This window comes from Tympanuchus pallidicinctus, unplaced genomic scaffold (assembly GCF_026119805.1).
Source record: "Tympanuchus pallidicinctus isolate F22 unplaced genomic scaffold, pur_lepc_1.0 scaffold2, whole genome shotgun sequence".
NCBI lineage: Eukaryota > Metazoa > Chordata > Aves > Galliformes > Phasianidae > Tympanuchus > Tympanuchus pallidicinctus.
In genome coordinates this window covers 12868950-12890709 of record NW_026294721.1, presented here as the reverse complement: position 1 = coordinate 12890709, position 21760 = coordinate 12868950, and the positions used below count along the sequence as shown (strand labels likewise).

The 21760-nt window shown below is 37.4% G+C and overlaps 1 protein-coding gene across 3 annotated transcripts in view; it reads left to right on the top strand.

Moving 5' to 3' along the window:
- Positions 1 to 21760, top strand: part of BOD1L1 (biorientation of chromosomes in cell division 1 like 1) — an 823932-nt gene that overhangs the window by 298334 nt on the left and 503838 nt on the right. The window contains exon 26 of one of the 3 annotated variants that reach the window (XM_052681644.1): positions 1754 to 1763. The exons of the other annotated variants lie outside the window; for them this stretch is intronic. The gene's annotated coding sequence lies outside the window, so the exon portion shown is untranslated. Of the gene's footprint in view, positions 1 to 1753; positions 1764 to 21760 lie in introns of those variants that run through there. 3 annotated transcript variants of the gene reach the window in all.

Genomic DNA, 21760 nt, shown 5'->3' with positions numbered 1-21760 from the left:
AACTTCTGCCGATATTTTAGTTTTTACAAGAGCCAGTTCTTCTTTAAGCTGAGAGCTCTGTTCATTTGCCAGGCAGCAGGAGGAGGCTGATCTCACTATGTCTGACAGAAACTACTCAAGCCCACAGTTTTCATTTTCTGGTTTCAACTACTTATCTTATGTTTGAGAAAATATAATTATGGATTGTGATTATTTGTTTCCTGGAAAGCAAAACTCTGCTACTGTATCAAAGCTGACTCAGCAACTCACATCTGGTTTTAATATGCTCATGCAAACCAAAATGGGAACATAACAGTCTATCTTAGAGCATGCAAAATCATAAAAATGGATAATGATCGTAAGAATCCTAATCTTCTGGAGAACATTTACTTTGACTAATTTTCCCAGTGTCCAGAGGGTAGTGTGGTTGAGAAGTATTTCAATTCTGTTAAAACGAAACAAAACAAACAAACAAACAAAAAACCCCAAAAGATAAGAATTTTTCTGTTCTTTCAGGAATATTATTTCTTATAAATTGGGAATTTCAATGATGTAAAATACTGGAATGAAAAACTATTTTTATGGGAAAACTTCCAAGAAGGAACTGTCCTTTAAATAAGAATACATATGACTTCATGCATATTGTTATTTAACTCTTCAAATTGTCCAGAGTCCACACTTCAAGAATGACAGTAGTCTGAAAAATGTGTCAGTAAAAAAAGCATTATGTGGTTCTGTGTTTATTGTATTCTCATGCTTTCTCTATCTAAAATGCTCAGTTTAACTTGGCGGGTAACTCTGGGAGTTAAATTGACAGGGCTGAATCAGAGTCACAGAGACAAAGGATAATGCAGGTGGGAAACGATTGTGCGAAGCCTTTACTCACAATATCTCTAGCCTAACCTCCTGTTCAAAGCCAGGTCACTTCATGCTCAAACAAACTGCTCAGGGCAGTATCAGATGAACACTCCAAAGATGAGGACTGTACTAACTCATGCGGCAGTGTGCTCCATTGCTTAGGACAGAATGAATGTTTCAAGACAAAACTGTGTTACTGTCACTGCATTGGGTGTACATGACAAGGTTTTGGTAGCCTGGGGGCTGTGGGAGTGAGAAAATGTGAAAGAAAACACCTTCAGACCCCAAAGGTAAGTGAAGAAGGAGGTGCTCCAGGCACTAGAATAGGTTCTACTGCAGCCAGTGGAGAAGACTATAGTGAAAAAGGCTATTTTTCTGCAGCCCATGGAGGACCATGATGGAGCTGATATCCACTCCGCAACCCATAGAGAACCACATCAGAGGTGCAGTTTTATTCCCCCCACTGTCCTGTTGAGCACGGACAGTGAGTGAGTGGCATAGTGTGCATCTGGCAAACAGCCAAGGTCAACCCAACAGTCATAGACCTTAGCTAGGCATCAGTAGCTGATAGCAGCAGTAATTCAATTAACACTCCAGCAGGTTAATCTCTTAAAAGAAATATAGTAAAATTCCTGCCTACTCAGTCAGCTATTTTCATTTTAGAAGGTAACAGCCCTAGAATGAGGGAACATGCAGAGCCAAAAATCATCATTAAAAGTTGTGGGATTTTTAGATAGTAGTACTTAGGAACACTGAGGAAGGTGGGAATAGGAAGAGAAATTTAGTCATTGCATGTAAATATTTTGCATCAGTATATGTTCTGTAATTTAGACATATCTATGGATTGCTTACTTTAAAAGGAGCAACTTTTGAATTCTGACTTAATTTTAGCTCTTGCTGAAAGAAAGATGGAATGAAATCTGTGCATGAGCAGGTACATGCACAAAAAAGAAGAACAGAGGTGCCCAGACAGTCAGCATGTGGCTGGGAGGCTGAAAGAAAACCAACATTTCTTTGGGCAGACTGGTACATGTACATGAAACTTGGGCAGACAGCTAAGTGGTCACCTTGCCATAACAAACTGCTCATATCCCTGTTTGGACAAATGGTAATGAGTGCTACTGTGTGTGTGTAAAGTTAGAAGCTGTTTATTAAATCACTCATCCCAAACTGTTGTTTTAAACGTGCCATATAGGTAGTGGCAGCTTCACAAATGATCAGTAGTCATCACTGGCTAATCCATCTCACCAACATGCCAGCTGAGCAGTAAGCAGCATCCATGGCTGCAACATTTTTATTCCTTCTCTGCCTGCCAATAAGGGTTTATGGGATAGAGAAAATAAATAATGATCTTTGCATTTCATTCTAACCACAGAATGTGTTCTAGTGCTTTGTTCAATCCAATTTTAAAATTCTCATGAGATAGAGCTACAACTAAAAATCCAAGCCCAGCGGGTAGCTATTCCACAGCCTATTAGAACTTGCTATAATTTTTCTTCTAGATATTCAAGACTTTGTTTTGGAATTCTCCGTGGACTTCATTAGACTTAATTGTCCCCTTCTTTCACTTATCATTGTGGTTGGTAGAAGTTCAACTCCTTTTTAACATGAAAGAGGCTTAGCTATATACTTAATACCCAATTTTAAAATAAAAAATAGGAATATTAAAAAAAAAAAATAGGAATCCAAAACTTGTCTAAGGAAGGGCTATGAACAAGCATACTACTTTCTATGTCATCTGTCAGTGTAAATCTCTTGCTCCCCATTTGTGCTGTCTGAAGGCTATATCAGTCAAATTGTAATGTCTTTGGACAGTAGACATCCCTCTAAAGATGGTGTTTCAAGAAATATTACGTATTAAAAGGTTAAAAAATAAGAAAACAGTAGCAGTGGAGAGAGAAAAAAGTTCTCCCGTCAGGCCAATTGATTCTAAAAGCAGGGTCACTGAATGTAGTATTATTTCTACTGGTCATGTTTCTTTCCTACCAGAGCTCCAAAGTAAGCTAACTGTGTAAGCAGGATTGAAATACACAACCCCCTTGTGACTGGAAGCAGTAAAGCATTCTCCACTTGCGGTTTTCTTCAAATGAGCCTGCATGGAATATGTGTTTGAAAACAGTGAAACTCTTTATTAATCAAGTACTTCACTTGCCATGCCAACATAAAGTTTCATTTATGTCAGAACTCCCTTAAAAATGGTTTGGAGTAGTGTCTTGTACACAGAGCTTCAACAGAAGAAATATTTTTGGAATTGTAAATACAATAATCGAGGCAAATATTTGCCCAGTTTGAGAAGCTGCTGTAAGATCTTCAATCATAGGTTACAGTTCTGACATTTTATTTTGGTTTCCTACTGTATGGAAATGGGCAGACTGTACAGCTCTGCATCCAAAATGCAGCATCAGACAAGCCATCCTAATGACTAGAGGATTACCATATCTTGTGCTCAGAAGAAATATATCACAACAAAGAAATCAAAATCTGGATATCCCAATAAGGAGAAGCTGCAAAAAGGAAACCAAGAGTTTCATGTCAGTTCATTGTTAACTCAAGGCTTGTTGTCCCATGTACAGAATCTCTTTTAAAATTTAGTTAACTATATAGCTAAAAGAGCTTTAAAGAGATGCATGTTTTTTCATGAATTTGACTCCTAGCATTTTGTATGGGAACTGCTGAATCAGGGCCTGAACCTCTGATTGATCACCTGAGGCAAGCACTGAGTCAGCCCTGGGAGCACAGCTGAAGGCAATTCACGTGTGCTGCCGGAAGCGGTGGAGCCTGGCTGCATCTCTCCTAGACCCATTTAAGAGCTGACAACCAGTAGGGAAGGATCTGTTCTGGAGATCCACTCCACTGGAGTTTCCTATGTGAGCCCAGGATACGGGTAAGCATCCCTATCTTTTCTGCTTTGGTGTAGTAACTATGTAGCTAAGCTCTCTACTGTACTATAATACCTGTATATTCATTGATTGTACATACCTTTAAGCTGGTCATCTCCACTTAGAATACCCCACTTCCCAGAACAAAGGCTTATGTAACTTATATGTATATAAGGGCTTCTTATTTTTTTATTTAATGAAGCTGTAAGAAGTACATCTATAGGAAAAGCTAGAGGGAGCAAAAGAAAGGTACTATATCCTTCCAGCATAGATACACAGAGCATACAGAACCTTCAGAACATTTCTTCTTCTAGCTGGAAGGAGCCTTAATGGCCTTGTACTTTTGGCTGAACTCTGGGAATAGAAATGTTATCAGCCCTGCTAATAACCATATCCTGCTGAGTCTTGCAGCATCACGTTCCTGTTCAGCAACAATAAGGGACCATGCAGTTCTCCAGCTCTGAAAACCCAGGGGACTGAGCAGTAACTGGGGCAGTCACAATCGGGCTGCTCTTTGCCCTGAGAAGACAAAGGACACCAGCAGTAGGTCATCTATGTGTGAGTTAAGCCACGTTGCTTTGGATTCTGAAGGGCTGGTGCAAAAATTACGGGCACTGAGCAGCTGTGGGGAACTCAGCTCCATGGTGATGGAAAGGGTACAAAATCCTGCTCTGTCCTCCACACACGATTTCACACTGTTCTTGGCACATCCTCTGTGAATATCCCATAGAAGCACCATGGCTTATGTCTCCTATAAAATGCTGCTCAGCTGGCATGAGAACAGCAAACTGTAGCCCCGTGTTACATATATTTACTTGCACAAACAGTTTTCACTTTTCAGTGGCTTAAAAAAAAGCTGCCAATGCTTATTCATTCACTAGAAAAGACTTGCTGATCCTTTGACAGGTACGGCAGAAGTTATTTTTTCATCATGGCATGAATAGTTTGTTTTGTTTTGCAAAAAAAAAGCACTTCACACCAAAGCACAGCCAGGAATTATCATTCTTTTGCTTGTACAGGTGTGCCTTCTGAATTGGTCACACAGCCCCAGCCAGGCTCCTAATGGAATGATGACACTAACACTGCAACAATAGAAAGGCCTCCAGGGATGCTGGCTGTAGAGCAGAGGTACTGGTAAGAATGTGTTTCTTATGAGTTCTACAGCTCCAAGCATTCTGTGAAGCTGACAGCACTTCCTACTACACAAATAAACATGGGTACAGTAAGGTGTATCTGATAGTGGGATTTAAAACCTCAGCATTTTGTGTGGAGAAGAGCTCACAAGAAGTCACTTTTCAATGCAGGCTCAAGATGCAGGTCTTCAGCTTGTGTCCTCTATCACTGATTTATTTTTTATTTTTTTATTTTTTTAAATGTGTCCATCTATATACACCTATTGATTTATTGAGGAAGGGATCTGGACTCCACGTACAAACTGTGTATGTGCATGTGTGTTTCAACAAGATCTTGTGAAAGATGGAGTCATGGCAAACTGTTTATTGCAATGTGTGAATGAAAGAGCTGGAGTGCAAATGTCTCTGTCAGTGGCAGGAATGATGAAGCCTGATTTCCTGCAGGGTTAATGCTCCAGGCTGAGACCCTGTGCAGACTTGCTGCTGTCTAGCAAATGCTGAGGATAACACTGTGTTGTGCAAGTAGGATCAGTAAAGTCTCTCTTCTGCTCAAAAGCCTAGTTTAGTAAAACTACCAGGAACTGGCAAGTTAGGAGAAGGGAACCATCCTCTAAATTTGTATGGTTAGAGTGTTTAGTACTGCTAGGAAGAGCCAAGTGGCAGCAATATCACGTACTTGACTTGTTTAGTGAAATAAATCTGCTTTAACATCACAGATAAATGAAAGTAATAATCATGGTAAAAGTCCCTGCGAGGGCAACTGAAACATCACAGTTCACTGCTGATCTAAATGTCTGGGGCTCATTTCTTGAGTGCTCTTTCTGCTTATGTTCCTGTAGAGCTGGGGTCTCTGACTGGTGCTCAAGCTGATTGTTGTGCTGAAATCCCTCTGTAATGAATAATTATTCATGTCTTCATTACACTCAGCAGCCTGATTAGCAAGATACCTTTAATTCAGGGTAACCGTGTAGCCCATTGTCTTGCTCAGAACCACAGACATGCTCGAATTGCAGACTTGTTTAAAGCAACTTGCAGACATGCAACCTGAAATAGAAAGTATGTACTAAAAGTACATGGGTCATGCCCATTCAAGTTTCGAAAACGCTGCACAGGAAAGCTTGGAGCTAGTTCAGGCTCTCCAGTGAAAATAAGGATTCATGCTTCTAGAATGAATCCTTATTCTAGCATCTAATATCTTTGCAGAACACCCTATACGTTTGAATGCATGGAAAATCATTTATCTATCACATATTTCAGATGTAGATTGGTGACAAACAGGTTGAAGTTGCCCTTTACTGATATGAATCAGTTCATGTACTGCTTATTTTACACAATCTTGCTGTCTGAGGGACATTTTGTCTAGTTTAGTGACTAGAGATTTCTAGTTTTAAAGTACTCTAGGACATCCCATCTGAAACATGGATTTCATTTGCATCTTCTACATTGCATTTCTATCAACAAATGAGGCTAGAGCACATTTAATTAATATCAAATAACAATTTGATTTTCTGTGCTTTTAATTCCACTTCTAGCAACCTTTTCAGCGGTTAATTCCATCAGCTGTGACACTGTCTCATGTCATTTAGCTATCTTCCTGCAAAAGAGAGGCAGCAAGAGGTAAATCAGTGTCTTTGTTTCATGCTAGAAAACTCTGTGGGTAAGAAATACTTGCTCAATATGTATTTGTCTAGTTACTGCATTTTGCTCTATTTTCTTCATCCTTAAAGTCACCTCCCTGATAATTCTATGATTCTCTGATGATTTTATTGGTGTTGGACAAATGCCATTCTAGTGTTGTACTGAAAGCATGATTGGAGAGGAAGTTGCTCACAATAGTTTGTGGAAGAATGATTTGAAAGACTAGGGAAAAAAAAAAAGAGACAACTTATCATCACTTCAGTATATCATAGAAGTGCTGCCTTGAGGTGATTGTCAAATGTCCGCAACTAAGAGATTCATGATCCTAAAATGTAATGATCTGAAACATGCAGCAGATACTACTGCTAACAGGGTATGGATGTTTTCAAGGGATAGCACCAATGTAATGGCATCATCTTGTTGAAGCCCAGAGGTTGTAAGCAATATGACTTTTCTGCATCATCTTGACCTTGGTTCAGTTTAAAAGCATCAATTATGATTTTTCTCATGTGACTTCTATTTTGAGGACCCATACAAGATATCCAACATGTTGTGGAAACCCTTGTCTTCTCTATGAGTTCCACATATTAATATTTTAAATTCAATTACATAGGTCATTGGATTTCTTGTTTTAATTGGTACAAGAATGTTGACAACGTTTGTGCTCTTTATAATCATTCAGAATTACGAAGACAAAATCACCAAGGCAAATTCTGTATTGTCACCATTTATTCCCAAATTAGTCCTCAGTAGGGCATGAGGGTTCTCAGGTGGTTTGAAGTGTGTCAGCAGTTGTGTCACTCTGTGGAGCTCTGAGGGAATTCATTGCTTTTGGGGTTCATTGTTACAATTGATATCCAGAAACATTCTGAGAAAAATTGCTCAAAAAGCAGTCTTTGGCATTTTGCCTGTGGGTTTTTTTTTTTTTACAGAGACAGATGTACAATGTTAGAGCTATGCTTATATTCCCAATGGTAATAAATCCCAAGAATATGTTGATACAATGGAAGCAATGCAGATTTCATGAAATATGAATATGAAATATATTCATGCAAGGAGAGAAATTAGTATAATGTTCATTAATAGTTAATGTATAACTACTGAAACACATTAATAGCTGTTCTCTTGATTCTCTCTTGTGAATATATGCTAAGTTTAAGTGTGTTTTAGAAGGGTCTATAGTAGCAAAACTCCTTCAGCACAAATTCAAAGCTATTTTTAGTAGAGCAGTTGAAGAATTTCCTGTGGCTGAAAGGGACCCTGAAGTTTTTACAATACAAAGTTTGAGGGCCTACGTGTGAGTTATTCAAAAGTGTCTGAGTGATTTTGGATTACAGACTCATTGAAAGTCACTGGAAATTTTGTTCCTGAAATGCTTTGGCAATTTTCAAAATCCTGCCATAAATCTCTAGGTTTAAAATTAAGCTGTAACGTGTACTTTGCACGAATGAGATTATGGTGCCCACAGTTGTATTCTCTTAAGTCTACGCAGTGCATGTGTTTAAAGATGCTTTTCTAAATTACTGGTCTTGGAAGCTCGTGTAGAAACCTGAAAACCAGCAAGAGTTTGTTTTGGCTCAGTCACCATTAAAAAAAAGTACTTATATAAGAATGTAATGCTTTTCTCTTGGTACACACAGCAATTACGGTGGACTCAACATAGCACCTTCATGTCTCCCTTAGTGCAACAGAATGAGCAGAAGGAAAAATCTTTGAAAATAGATATATCTACATGAAAGAACATATACAGTTATCTGAAGTATCATTTTTAGGAATGATCTCTCAGATAAGACACTTTTTTTTAATGCAGTCTCTAAAATACTTGGGAATTCAGAATTTCTTGCTCACTTAGAATTTAAACTTTCATGAATTATGTGGATTCTTTGCTTTTTGTTTGCTGTGTTGGGACATATCAATTAAAATCCTTAAAAATCCATTATGCATGTAAGAAGTTCATCTGCAAGTTTTCCTTTGAAAGAATCTCGATCTTGGAAGTTTCTTACTTTTGAACTTCCTGAACAGTCAGATACGTCACTTCATTCCACTGTGATGCATAGAAAATGTGACTTGTTTAAAACCTCGTTGAATGGGCAATTACTTTTCTGCACTACATGTACAATTACATATTACATATTGTGCATGTAAGCTATGTTTTTAGTAAATTCAATACAACCCATGTGTGCACTTTAAGACCTTTGATTGTAGAAAGTGACAAAAAAAGGTATCCCTTTCTATTTAAGTACAACTTTAAATAGAAAAGGGAAAGAAAAAGACAGAGACATGAAATGGCTACCACTGAAATTAACTGAGTAGGGTTTTTTTCTGTTTAGGGAAGATACAGCAATGCAGAGGTGCTAGAGGTCAGAATTATAAATGGGTTGAAAAATTTAAGAGAATAATCATTTGTGAAGCTGAAAACGTATAGCAAACAAGATGTACATTTCATATAGGATATAATTAACTGTCAGACTCAATGCTGCATGACATTACAGTGGTCAAAAGTGTAAGACAAGCTCATAATGTGATTACAGCTGCTCGCTCATGGCCATGCTGTGGAGGACCCATCTTTCATTACATTAATGATGTTTTAGTAAATGTTAATTTTGCAAAACTTTTCGTTCCAAGGAAAAGAAAGATTAGACTTCCAAGACGGTGTGTAAGATAAGGCCTTATTTATATCAGATGAAGTAAGGTCCTTAGGAGTTCTTGCTCAATTTAGGTTCTCAGATATTAGTCTGGATGAGTGCATGTATACACTCACAGTGAATGTATAGTTAATAGAAAGCCTGGATGCATTGGATTTACTGAATGTACTGAACAGCCCATATTAGATATATGATATATTTTCCTGATGTTTCACAGTGCAGGATGATTTTGCTATACAGAGTTGGCTGACCTCGGTATCTGTAGCTACCATTTGCCAGGGATTTTGAAGTTTTACATAGATATTGGGCTGACCCAGTCATTTGAAAGCAGGGCAAGTGCATGAATTTCTCTTTCACCTTAAACAGAATGGCTGAAAAACAGGGATCATATTGGTTGTATGTCCTGACATTTCTGAGGCAGTCAAGGCAGACCTAACAATCTTCATTGAAATAGCATTTTAAATTAATGCATGGCTTGTTAGGCATGGTGCTTAGATGGAAAAATTGGTACTACAGGCTCCTCAATTTTGATTTCTCATTAGGAAAACCACCAGTTTCTTCTTGTTCACCTCTCAGGCTTCTGATGAAACTTATTTGATACTTATAAAACGCTGGGCATTTAACTGATAAAACAAAGTTCATTGTAGTTTATTAACACTGATCAAAAAGTAGCTTTGAGAGGCACCTTTTGAACATCTGAAAGTTTCTGTTGCGATCTTGAGGGACACTGAGAGGATCCAAACTCCTGTACATCCTTAGTAGTTAGGGCACAGTAGTCATCTCTGTGATCTTGAACTTTTTTTTTTTTTGCTACTGTTTAGGGACTGAAATTAAATGGGAATTCATCCTTTTTTTTTATTGGTGAAATGAAGAAAGTTCTAAGTTTTCAAGTGAACAAAGCTGGCATCACTTTCAGCATTACCTAGATGAGTTTGTAACTGCTCAATCCAAGGATCAGGAAGTCTATTGATCACAATTCCTTTTTTTTTTTTCTTTTTTTTTCCCCCAGAGATTACAGGTGAACTTCTTTATTCTAGTAGTTTTTACAGGCTACGGAAGCATCAAGACTCTTTCCTTGAAGCACTAGGATCATATTATGCCTCATCTTCCTTAATGGATGTATATTTTAACTCATTAGAGTAAGCAGTTCAGTACATGTAAGACAAGTCTTCCTGAGACTACTCCACTTTTCACTTGCGTGGGAAATGTCTTAAAAATGTGCTTGACAAATACCTATTTTGAATGAAGTCTAGCCATCATAGATCATTGTAATTCATTTTGGATCAAGCGTGACTTTCCCACATGGAAAATCATGACTACAACATGGCTGGATTCATCTGCCATGCAGACAGGTTTAACTTGAATGTGAGCTCTCTCTTACTTGAAGTGAATTAATACTATTGTGTGGCTATGAAAGGAAGGTCATTTTGTTAGTTGTGCAATTTTGTTAGTTGTGAGCTACAACTACTCCTACATGAGCTATGCTTTAGTACATACGTAATTTACACTGCAGTGGTTTTCATTGAGAAGATGGAAATAACATGAGATGTTAGCTTTTCTCCTTGGTTTGTGAACTTTCGGCAGTGCTTTTTTTTTTTCTTCCACTAGACTCTATAATTGATTTATATATTCCTATTTCTTCATATCCAGACACAGAGCTTATGAATGGATATACAGAAGGTGGGTGCACTCTGCATGTTTCTCCTTCCAGGCATAAGATTTCCTTATGACCTCTCAGTCGTACCCAAACAGAGTTTAAATTTTGCCTGTGGAGTACATCTGCAAGGAACTTAAGGTGTGTAATCTGCCTGGCATTAGGTCATCTTAAGCACTTGGATTTTAATGTTTTGGCTCAGAAGAACGATTTTGATCCCTACACATTTTATAACAAACTTCAAATATGGTTTAGGGAAAATTAAAATGTTACCTATATATGGAAGAAACTCGTCAGTCTAAGAGCACTTTCTAGATGGCTGCTTTGCAGCGTCCTGGGAAAAGAGCTGGGAGTAGCTCACTTTATAGCTGAAGTGAAAAATGTGTTTTTTGGGTAATGTGACTAGCCCACTGAAAATGTGATCAAATATTTCCTCCTACAATATTACATTTTAGTTTATTTCCCAATTCCTTACAGATATTTAGATTGTAATGGTTGTCTTACAGGAAACTAGGTGGGTGGATCAAAATTAAATTGTTTTTTTTTTTTTTTTTTTCAGGTAGGAAATCGGGTAACATAGTTTAATACCATTTATGGTGCATTTTTGTTTTATAGAATATAATTTTAAGAAAAGATAACATTTTAAAAATCTCTTCTTGTAAACTCAGAATATCTTCCTCATGCTTTGTTAAATTAGTATCTTCTCACTTTCATTTTTGGTTTGTATATTCTTATTTAAACAAAATTTTATTTTACAAATATTTTTTTTTTTAAACTTATTTTGTGACAATAATTACAAAACAGCCCCTTCTGCTTATGCATATATGACTGTAATGGTGATGAACCCATAAGCGTTTTGATTGACTGCCTGGGTCAGCCTACCATAGAAAGGTCTTTTTGAATTGGAGGTTAACACAAATATTTTGAAGCGACGATCTGAATTATATGTAGGAAGGAACAATCTGGCTGAATGTTTGAACCCTTTTGAAGATGTTGGCTTCTGACAGTGCTTGTTGTGTCAGGGTAGCTATGTGAATTTACTTTTTTTAACAATACTACTGTTGTATGTGTTGTCATCTATAAGTTATACTTATCCACTGCATTTACTTTGAATTCTTTCGCTCTCCGAAATAAATAAATCATGCAGTCCAGAGTTCCAAACTCTGCAAAGATGATTTTAATCACATGAAGTAATAATCGTGATTAGATGTCTTTCTTCAAAGATTACGCTCTTTATAGCTAAGCTTTAGATCAGAAGCAATCTTCACTGAAAATTGAACTTAAAATGGTACCTTTTTCTTAACAGATGTTAACACATCAGATCCATACAAATACTAATGGCACCGATAAGAAAAAATCTGGAACAATACAGTTTCATTGTGGGACAAATTGAAGTCGTTATCGATAGAGCTGTTTAAATAACACACATTGGGAGTGCTGCTTTTTAATCTGTTTGTAGACTTTAGTGTTTGTACTGTGCCCATCAGAACAGTGTAAAAAGCGTCTCCAGGGTATGCAAGTGCCTAAAAGCATTTAAGATCCAAACTCAGGAAATGAAAGACCAACCCCCCCCACTGTGATGGAGCCACTTATTTCAGTATGATTTTCTCCAGAAACTACCTGCAACGTGAATAATAAGCCTATGGAAATCAAGGTATTGACACTTCTCAAATATGCTGCAGACGAGATTTATTTTGCCTCTTTACCAGGGCTGGTAAAGAGTGGTCTGAGTGTCCCCTGGCCCCGGCAGTCTGATGCAGAGGGCTTGCACAGGGTGAAAGGCACCATCCTGAAGGCAGTGTTGATCGATGGGGTGAATTCCAGGCCTAACATTTACACTTTTCACTCCATCTCACCCAGAAGATTGGCTAATCCTGTATATTCTTAAACCTGAAGTTTTTCTCATAGGGAACAGAAGTAATATTTTTGAGCTAAGAAGCCATGGAAATTTTATGTCTTACTTTATGCACATGTTCAACTAATAGTAAATAAGAGCTATTTACAATGTAAAATAAATTTAAGAAAGCTCCTCCACCTTCTTTCACTACTCCCAGTGATTAACTTCCATCTTCTAACATTAGTTGCTACCGAGTGATCAACGCTCACTGTCTGTTATGATGATATTTACTCAGTGTTGGTAAACATTACGTTTTATAAATCTTATTCAGTTTCGTCTTGGAGGAATCTGGCACAAAATGCTGCTACAAACAAAAACTGGGCTTTCATAAGCTATGGCTGTTGCATCCAAACTTCTCATTATACCTGGCAGAAACTTGGCATAACATAATGTAGGAAGGCTTTATTGTAGCATTAGGCAAGCTCTGAAATAGTTTGTGGCAGGATGGCTTGGGCCCCGTTGTCTGGGTGCAATCAGAAAATGAATGGATACTTCACAGGGGTGGGCAGAGCAGAAAATAATAAAGGCACAGATCTTACTTTAAGGTAAAAATAGAAAAGCACAACATCTTTAACATATTAAAAACAACAATTTAAGCACTTGTAAGCTACCCACTTTTGGATTATTTACGTCACGACTACAGTGATTTTTTTTTTTTTTAATTTTTTTAATACTGCATATGAAAGTATTTTTTTAATATAATTCTTAAAAACTTCTCTTTCGGAACAACTTGAATAATTTTCAGGTCTTGTGGTTGTTTTTTTTTTTTTTTTTTTCTTTTTTTTAATCCTAAACACTAGTACCTAGCTTTCTTTAGTCTTAGCCTTTAGTATAAAAAATATTTATACAGGCACTGCAAAACAATATCCTTATTGCATTTGCGTTATGAAAATTCTTTAGTTAATGTCTTCATCTTGTTTCTGGGATGCCTGATGTTATTGCTGTTCTCTGGACGCGTTAATGCTGACTGTACTTTTTGTTAGAGTTTAGCCAATCCATCTCACTACTTTGGGCACTCAGGCAGGAGGTGCTTGCAGTACACAAGCAAAAGAATATAGGCATGTGTTTATTTTAAAATGTAGACACATCATATCAGGAAGTCACGCACTCCAAAGTGCTTAATGACTGTATACACAGGAACATCGCAATATGATTTATTGTTGTGGTATGATTCAGTGAGTTACTTAATAACTTAGAGACAGTGGATGCAGCACTTAATCAAAAAACCTGTAATTTAATTAATGGAAGTCTTGCTCAGTGTTGAACTGTAGCATTTTTACCTGGGAACTCAAGAAAGAGAAGTATTTCACTGGTTCTAGAACTTGTACTCAGATGAGAATGATATGTGAACCTGTATTCCTCTTGTTTATTTGGGGAAGGTTTACAAGTTGGATTGCAAATGGATTTTAGTCGTTATCTAGAGGAAAAAGAGACTTTCACGGGCTACAGAAAGTAAACCTAGTTCCATTCTCTATACACCTGTTTTATGAAAACAATTTACTTTTAATTCTGAATTTTTATCTGATACACAGAACAAACCAAGTAACTGAAGATTTTTTTTTTTCTTTTTTTTTTTTTTCCTCTCTTCAGTAAAATGAAAATATTGATTGAAATGCCATGGTCACGCCAGAACGATGCTGTTAGCAGAGCAATATTTCCCTCTAGTGGCCATTCGAGGGCAATAGCTAAAACGTTCCCGGTGCGACACGGTGCCCACAAGAAGAGCTAGGATCACACTGTTTCAGTAAGGCATGCAGTCAGCTCTTCACACAGGCATGCAGCTAGTCTTGCTCTCCTGATTTCTTGCTTTCTAACAACCACGGCGGGGAAGAGGCCTTGAGGGCCTCTCTGCAGACCTTCTGGGGAACATTGGAATGCCAGCAAGGAGCAGCTGATGCATCATGAATCCAGTTTCTAGTTTTAATTCAAGGCATTTATTTATTTATTTATAATTCTGCCCAGGCAATGGAAGATAATCTACACCATTTTGGAACATTTATATACTGCAATATCTATCTGATAGGAAGCACAGATGAGACAGAGGAAGATGAAAAGCAAGATAGACATTGTGAAAGCACAGGTCAGGCAGTGAAGCCATCTAAGCCTGATGGAGCTGTGGTGGCAGTAAACTCTATTTGTGATGATGCCATGTGGAACATATTAGAAGTGTTAAGTTCCTAATTAGAGATATTCAGCCTTCAGCATGCTGTGGTGCACAGATGTACAGCTGCTTGGAAAAAAAAAAAAAAATGAAGGGAGTTAATAGAGTTAATATGGGCATAGAGAGTTGATTGAAAACATTTACAAATACCAGACAGCCAGGTCAAGAAGGGGCTGTGCCGAAGTAGGAAGGTTCCTTATGCACTTCATACTTCTCTCCAATCCTCCATTTCATTTAGACAACTCTGATATCATAAGTCCTCTATAGTATTCAGAATGGTGAGTTTTATCCATTTTATTCATGTTTCTCTTCAGGATGTTATGAAGAGAGGTGATCATTTCTGAGACTTTTTATTCCTGAGGAGGTAAGAAATAGTTGGAGAGAGTAGAAGAATGTACCTGTTAGCAAACACACTGATAAATGTTTGTGACATGCCTATTTTGATGGGGAGGGTAAGAGCAGGGAACAGATTAAAGGAGAATAGAGGAGGAAGAGTGAGATGAAAGGAGTTTGTAGATGATGATGATGAAAAAAGGAGCAAAATGTCTCAAGCTTATCAAGCTTGGACATGTTCAACTTTATGATGAATCTACAGTATTTGGAGATGCACTATGACAGAATTTTAGTAAAGAGGGTGTTTTAGTATCTTCATAACTGATATGCAGACATACCTCCAGCTAATAAAAAAAAATTCAGCCGAATTGAGTGAAGGCTGAGCATGTGCAACATGATGTGATGAAAGGAGAAATATCAAATTTTATCAAGCATAGTTTGGAAAATATTTTTCAGGCTTTTGTCTCATTATGAAGTAAGAGTTAGATGAGAATTAGCAAGTTAGACTACTCCACCTCTTCGTTGTGGACTCTGGCACTGGAATATGTCTGCTCAAGAGACAATATCTTATTAAATTGAATCCTCTCTGGGAAGATATGTAAGTTGCATTGCTTTAAAAACTGAAAATTAACCATGATGAATTACTTCTTAAATATCCACAGTTCTCACTGAGACAGGTCCAAGCCTCAAAAGCCAGTTCCAGATCCTGTCGGGAGTTGGTTTAGCCAAATTTCAGAGCTAAGCCAGGTGAGGCCTCTGCAAAGTTATCCAGTGGATCCACACTTTACTGGAGTTTCAGTGGATTTTGATCCAAAGTTTTAAGTCAGGACATAAACATAGAATGTATTTGCAGTCTCTCATGTGAGAGAGCAGATATCCATATGATTTTGTGACTTAGTGATGTGTGCTGACACTTTTATATACTTTCTCTTAGCCACTGTAATTAAAAGCTACCTTCTGTTAAATGCTGCTATACACTTGTTTTGTAGACCATTGGCTGATCTCAGGCTCCAAGACTGTTATTTTTGTCTATTCCTCATACTCAAATATAAGACCCTATAAATCTGTCTTCTTTAATGTAGCTAGAACTTGTGCTTAGAGCTGTGTGCGCTTTTCCATATTTCTGAACAGCACTACGATGTGGCTGAGGTTATGAGATTAACTGCTTGTCATTCTGACAAGCACTGACGCAGGCTTGGCCTGCTCCCCGTTAGCATGGAAAAATCTATATTGTTTGAGGGACTTATCATAGTATCCTGCAATCATCAAAGCAAATATTTGGCTCTTAGGCAGTGGTACTGATTCTATTTGTTGCCAGCCTATGCTGGATGTACTGGGAATCCTTTTTGTTTGTTTGCTTTTCTTATTCTTTCTCACATTTATTTATTTATTTTCCCCCCTCTCCTCTTTTTTTCCTTTCCTTTTGGGATTTGAATCTGTAACCCTCGAGTCATTAAAAGTGTTCACAATGTGTCTTCAGTTGAAACCTGCTCGGGGAAGACTGAACATACTGAAACATCTCAAGAATATAGCACCAATTTTTCAAACTGTTGGAAGTATGTTCATAATTGCCCACTTCAAGATGACTATCAGGTTTGCTTATCTCAGAAATGAGAATTGTTGCAACCCCTGTAAGGGTAGTGCCTTTGAATTTATGTTTGTTCATTGTTTACAGTGGTCAAAAATCCAGATATTAATGAACCCTTCATGGATTTCTCTCCCCTTTGATAGCTGATGTACTTTTTTTTTTTTTTAAACATATTTTCCATGTTGATTTCTGCTACAGACTGTAAGTTCTCTTATAAGTTCTTCAAGGGCTATGTTCCCTTTTAGATCTCCAAGACAAAAGATGATACCATGTATATCTAGTACTGGAAAAACAAAGTGAAAGAATGTAGAAATGTGTGACCATCTGGCTGCTTGTCCACTTGAGCACAGGCTATAAGGGTCACTGAGACCCCTCGGAGTGCTATTGATACTGGACTCTGACAGGAAGCACTTTATCTGGTCCCCACAGTATAGAGACAAATGCACTCAGAGGTGTGTTACATCTTCAAATGCCAGACATGGTGACAAACCAGAGGAAACTTCTGGATGCTTTCAAATGCTCTTCTCCTGCTTACTATGCTGAATGGTTCCTAGTTCTTTCTGATAATACGTGGCTTGGGGAAATAAGTACCTTTCAGAGGCTTTCTTCTTGCCTCACCAGCATCCCTGTTGGTGGAAAAGGCAAGTTAAAGTACCACATGGGGGAATAATTTATTAAAAATTTTGAAGTCATGGTAAAGCGTGTAAAATGTGAGCAGTGCGAGAGCAATCTGACTGGAGGAAAGAGAGATGGAAGGGGAAGTGCAGCCATGAAGATAAAAACCTCACACTTGACATGGGCCAATGGTACTTTTGCTTGCGCTTAAGAGCTGCACGAGTATTTTAAAGATCTTTACCTCCTACTAGAAAAAAAAAATTACTTTATGATATTGCTTTTAATGGCAAGTTCTCAAAGAAGAAGGTATTTTAGATGTGTAATTCTTATCATTTAAAGCATGACTATTTTGGAAAACCTTTAGAGCAGGGACAAATGAAACTCAAATCCTCTCAAACATGACAGGACTTCGAACTTTTAAAAATCTCTTTAGATGTGCTACAACACGAGATGAGAGAGGAAATCCACAGTAATACTTTGTCTTCTACTGAGTCTTATGAGATGAGTTTGTCAATGAAGGTTTCATGTAGGCTCTTGATTCAACATGTACCTCAGAAGCTAAATAAGGCATCAGCGCTCTAGAGAGACGTCAAAGGCAAAGCACACCACAGATTCTACAATTTACATATTAAGCTACTGATTTAGCATACTGGCTTTACATTTTTGTAGGCATCCAACCAACTATTTTCATGGCTTGCACAGAACCTTAATCTGGATAGTGCAAAGCAAAGAAATGGAGTTCTGCAATGCTAACCTGCACCCCAACTAGAGGTTTACTTCCAGATCATATGGGAGGGATTGGAGGAACTCAATGTCTGGACGAGCCAGTCTCCTTCCTGTGAAGTAGTCCGGAAGCAAAGGATAGGTAATTTGCATTGTGTGAACTGAGCATATGATGATTTTAGTCTGTGATACATATGATCAGGAAGCTTCAACACCCTTGATCTAGAATATAAAGAAAAACAAAGGAACAAAGACAACTGATTCTAAATGAATGCACTAATGCTGGTAAACTCGATACCCTTATTTTTCGTAGTGAAATAATCAACCAATAAATAAAGCAGATGAAGCAGAGAGAGTCTGGATAGATGAAAAAGACTGATAATCAAAGTATATATATTGGGAAGCAGTTTAAAGTTACTATATTGTTGTCTATTTGTTATACAAATAAAAAGGGAAAAGCAATAGACTGCATAAGGGAAGAGGCATTCTTGTTTCAAGGTGAATGTAGTTGTGGAAATTGTGGAACCAAAATACGACATAAAATTGCAGTTCTACAGTTGTTTTTTAAAAAGGTACATCAGCAAGGACTGAAGGTAAATTCATGTGAAGTTTGTTTTTTTCAATGTGTATTTTTTTCTTAGAAAAACACCGTTATCTCTTATTAAAATTAGTTTTAATGTGAAAGATTATGTTCACCAAATATTTTAAGATCTTTGTGCCACTCCTATTTTTAAATCATTGAACTTCCACCAATAGTGCCAAGAGAAACAAATGTTGTTCTTTTTCCTTTCCTTTTTCTTCCCCTCTGACCTAAGAGTTGAGTTGACTACAAATGTAGTCAGTTTTCACTAGTAGTATATATAAATTCATGTGAGTGCTCTAAAATGTTGATTTTTCTTGTATAAGTTCATCTATTGGTTTATAGTTAAATTGTGGGAAGAAACTTTTCACCTGTGAAAAAACACGTTGCAGCATTTCAAGCATAAGAAATTTTATCTTGAACTGCACCTCTAAGTCCTAAGTGTGCAATCCAATAGTTTTGCAGGCAAAATTTAGGCTGCTCTTTTTTAAAAACATTATTGTCCATATTTTATTACAGTAAATCACATACGTTCAGTGTTACAGAATGGCTTGAGCTTCTCTCCCTGGTTTCTCGGCAGTAACTACCAAAGTAGATACTTGAAAGTTATCTTGCAAAAGAACTTAGAAGCAAAATTGTACAAATGTACCAGAGTTCTTGTATTTGATTGGAAAATGGATAATAGAAAGAAAAGAAGCAGTGTGTAAAAACAATGTTGCTTCTGTGGTAAGTGGTGTTCTTTTATGATTTCTAGCCAGCTTAGTGATTTGTTGAGACAAACTCCTCTGACATAGGTGATCCCAGATCTCAACCATCTCTTGTAAAAAAGGCATAAAAAGAGATTAGCATACAGCCAGCAGGGCTCGTGCAGTGGATTCTCTTGGCTCATCTTGAAGTGCTCCAGTGAGGTCTGGCTTGTTTTGCACTGTTCAGGATCATTTCTTTTGCCACTCATGGAAGTCTCAATGATTTAAAAATAATAATAGCACAAATAGAACACATGACCTCTAACCCTTTCCTCTTTGATTAAGTCTCATTTTATAACAAAACTATGACTAATGTCTCTTCCTTTGCCTTCAATAAACTATCATATAATCTGTCTATTATTCTTAATATCCTCTTGCCCCAATAAGACATTTGTGTTTTGTTTGGATTCCCCTGAATGGGGTGAATATTATATCTATAACCTACTGGAAGGCATTTCTTCTTAGACATATTGGCAGGCCTAATTTTGTTTTTACAGGTGTTTGTACTTGGAAAGGGGTTAGCCACAGTCTTGAAGGCTCTACCGCACTGGTACATCACAGGAGCACAGTGTGCTGTGGGTCCTTGAGCTGTTAACGGGAGGCAGGGAGGGAAAGTTAAATTAATCATTTATGCTTTATTTATACTTTCTCCTACTCGTGGAACTGGACAAGCGGATGCCAGTTTTCCTCAGCTAAAGGCTGTCTGTGTGACATGATGTTTGATATCTAGCAAAGCATAATTTATGCAATTTGTATTATAAATCAAAAAGAACAGGAATTGCTGCAGTGCTTCAGTTGTCTTTGTCAGCTAGACAACCTAACTATAACCCAAAACTTGTCTTGAGAAATTTGGATTTGAATTAAACAGAAACCCCAGCTCAAATTCTGTTGCTGCTCTTATTTTTGCTAAGATTTCTCTTTTCATTCTCTTATGAGTAATGACTCAATTTAGTAGATTCTTTTTCAATTCAATTGAGGAACCTTCTTCTGGAGTGAATGATGCTTAACTACTTGATCCAAGCTAGCAAGCAAGAGGAGACAAATTTTTCTTGCTTATTTCTTAATTTTATTTTAGGGTTTGAAAAAATATAATTTCAAAATTTGTATGATCCTTGTTTAAAGAAATTGCCTATATTAAGCAATTATTTATTTATTATTACTATTCTTTAAAGAACCATAGTCTTTTCAAGAATATGCTGAAATTCCGTTGAAGGGAATAGGCTCATATTTTGCTGAAGTGGTTGCGTTTGTCTTTATTGTCATCCCAGCATGATATTACCACCTGAAAACTCCATGCTCAGGTGAGCTTAGCTTACAAATAACCTCATCATGTCCAAGGGATGCATGAAAACTAATGGGTCAGCAAAGTATCAGTCAGCTTTCCTCAGTCAAATTGCAGAAAGAACTGCCCAAGAAATGCACACATGGAACAGGAAAAAACTATGGACAAGCTGAGGTAACAGTGGCCTCAGCTTCAACGTTATCTTCAGAAAAGAAATGTTTGCTTATCTGCTTTTAAATAACTGTGTTTTTTTTCTTTTTTTTTTTTTTTTCCTCCTCACCAGAGACTCTGAAATAGGCGATTTATGTTGTCTTCTACTGGTCACAGTGCAGTCAGCCATAGGGATGTAGCAGATAGGATGAATCCTATGACTGAAGATGACAATTCAAGAAGTCCTTTTTCTGATCTCAGATAAGGCCAGTGCAAATAGTGAATGTTCTGCAGAGTAGCAGCACTGAGAATGTAGTGATATCAAAGTCAGCAGTACTGAGCACAGGTCACAAAACAGCTATAGAGTTAATGTGGGCCCTGTCTTTGCCTGCCAGTAGCACTTTGAACAAGGTAGAAACTGCATGTATTTTTAAGCAAAATCTTTACTGTGGCAGGAGTGTAGTTCGTTATAATTACTTCATTATTTTGGAAAGTTCTGCCCTTTCTTTTGACATAGCTAGTAGCTATTTCAGATATCAACTTGGACAAAATATTAGATTTGGATATACATTCTCTTATTCCTTGCAAAGATAGAAGTGTAGAAAATCTGTGAGTGATTGTATGCTGGAGTTCAATAGCCCAGTGTATTTGCATTCATAGTGACTATGCTTTGATCTAAAACTGAATTGTTGTATGTACTCAGAAGCTGTTAAGTGCTGAAGTAGCCATGCATGTACCAGTGTGACTTTATGTGCACAGTAAGAGGTGCTGATCCATTGCACCTAAAAGGTCTTTGATAGACAAATGAGTTTGTTTCAAGGAGGGTCATGTTGAAGGCTTCTGGAGTGTAGACTTTAGGGGCCAGGCATTATTAAGGAATTCTAGCAGGATAAACATGC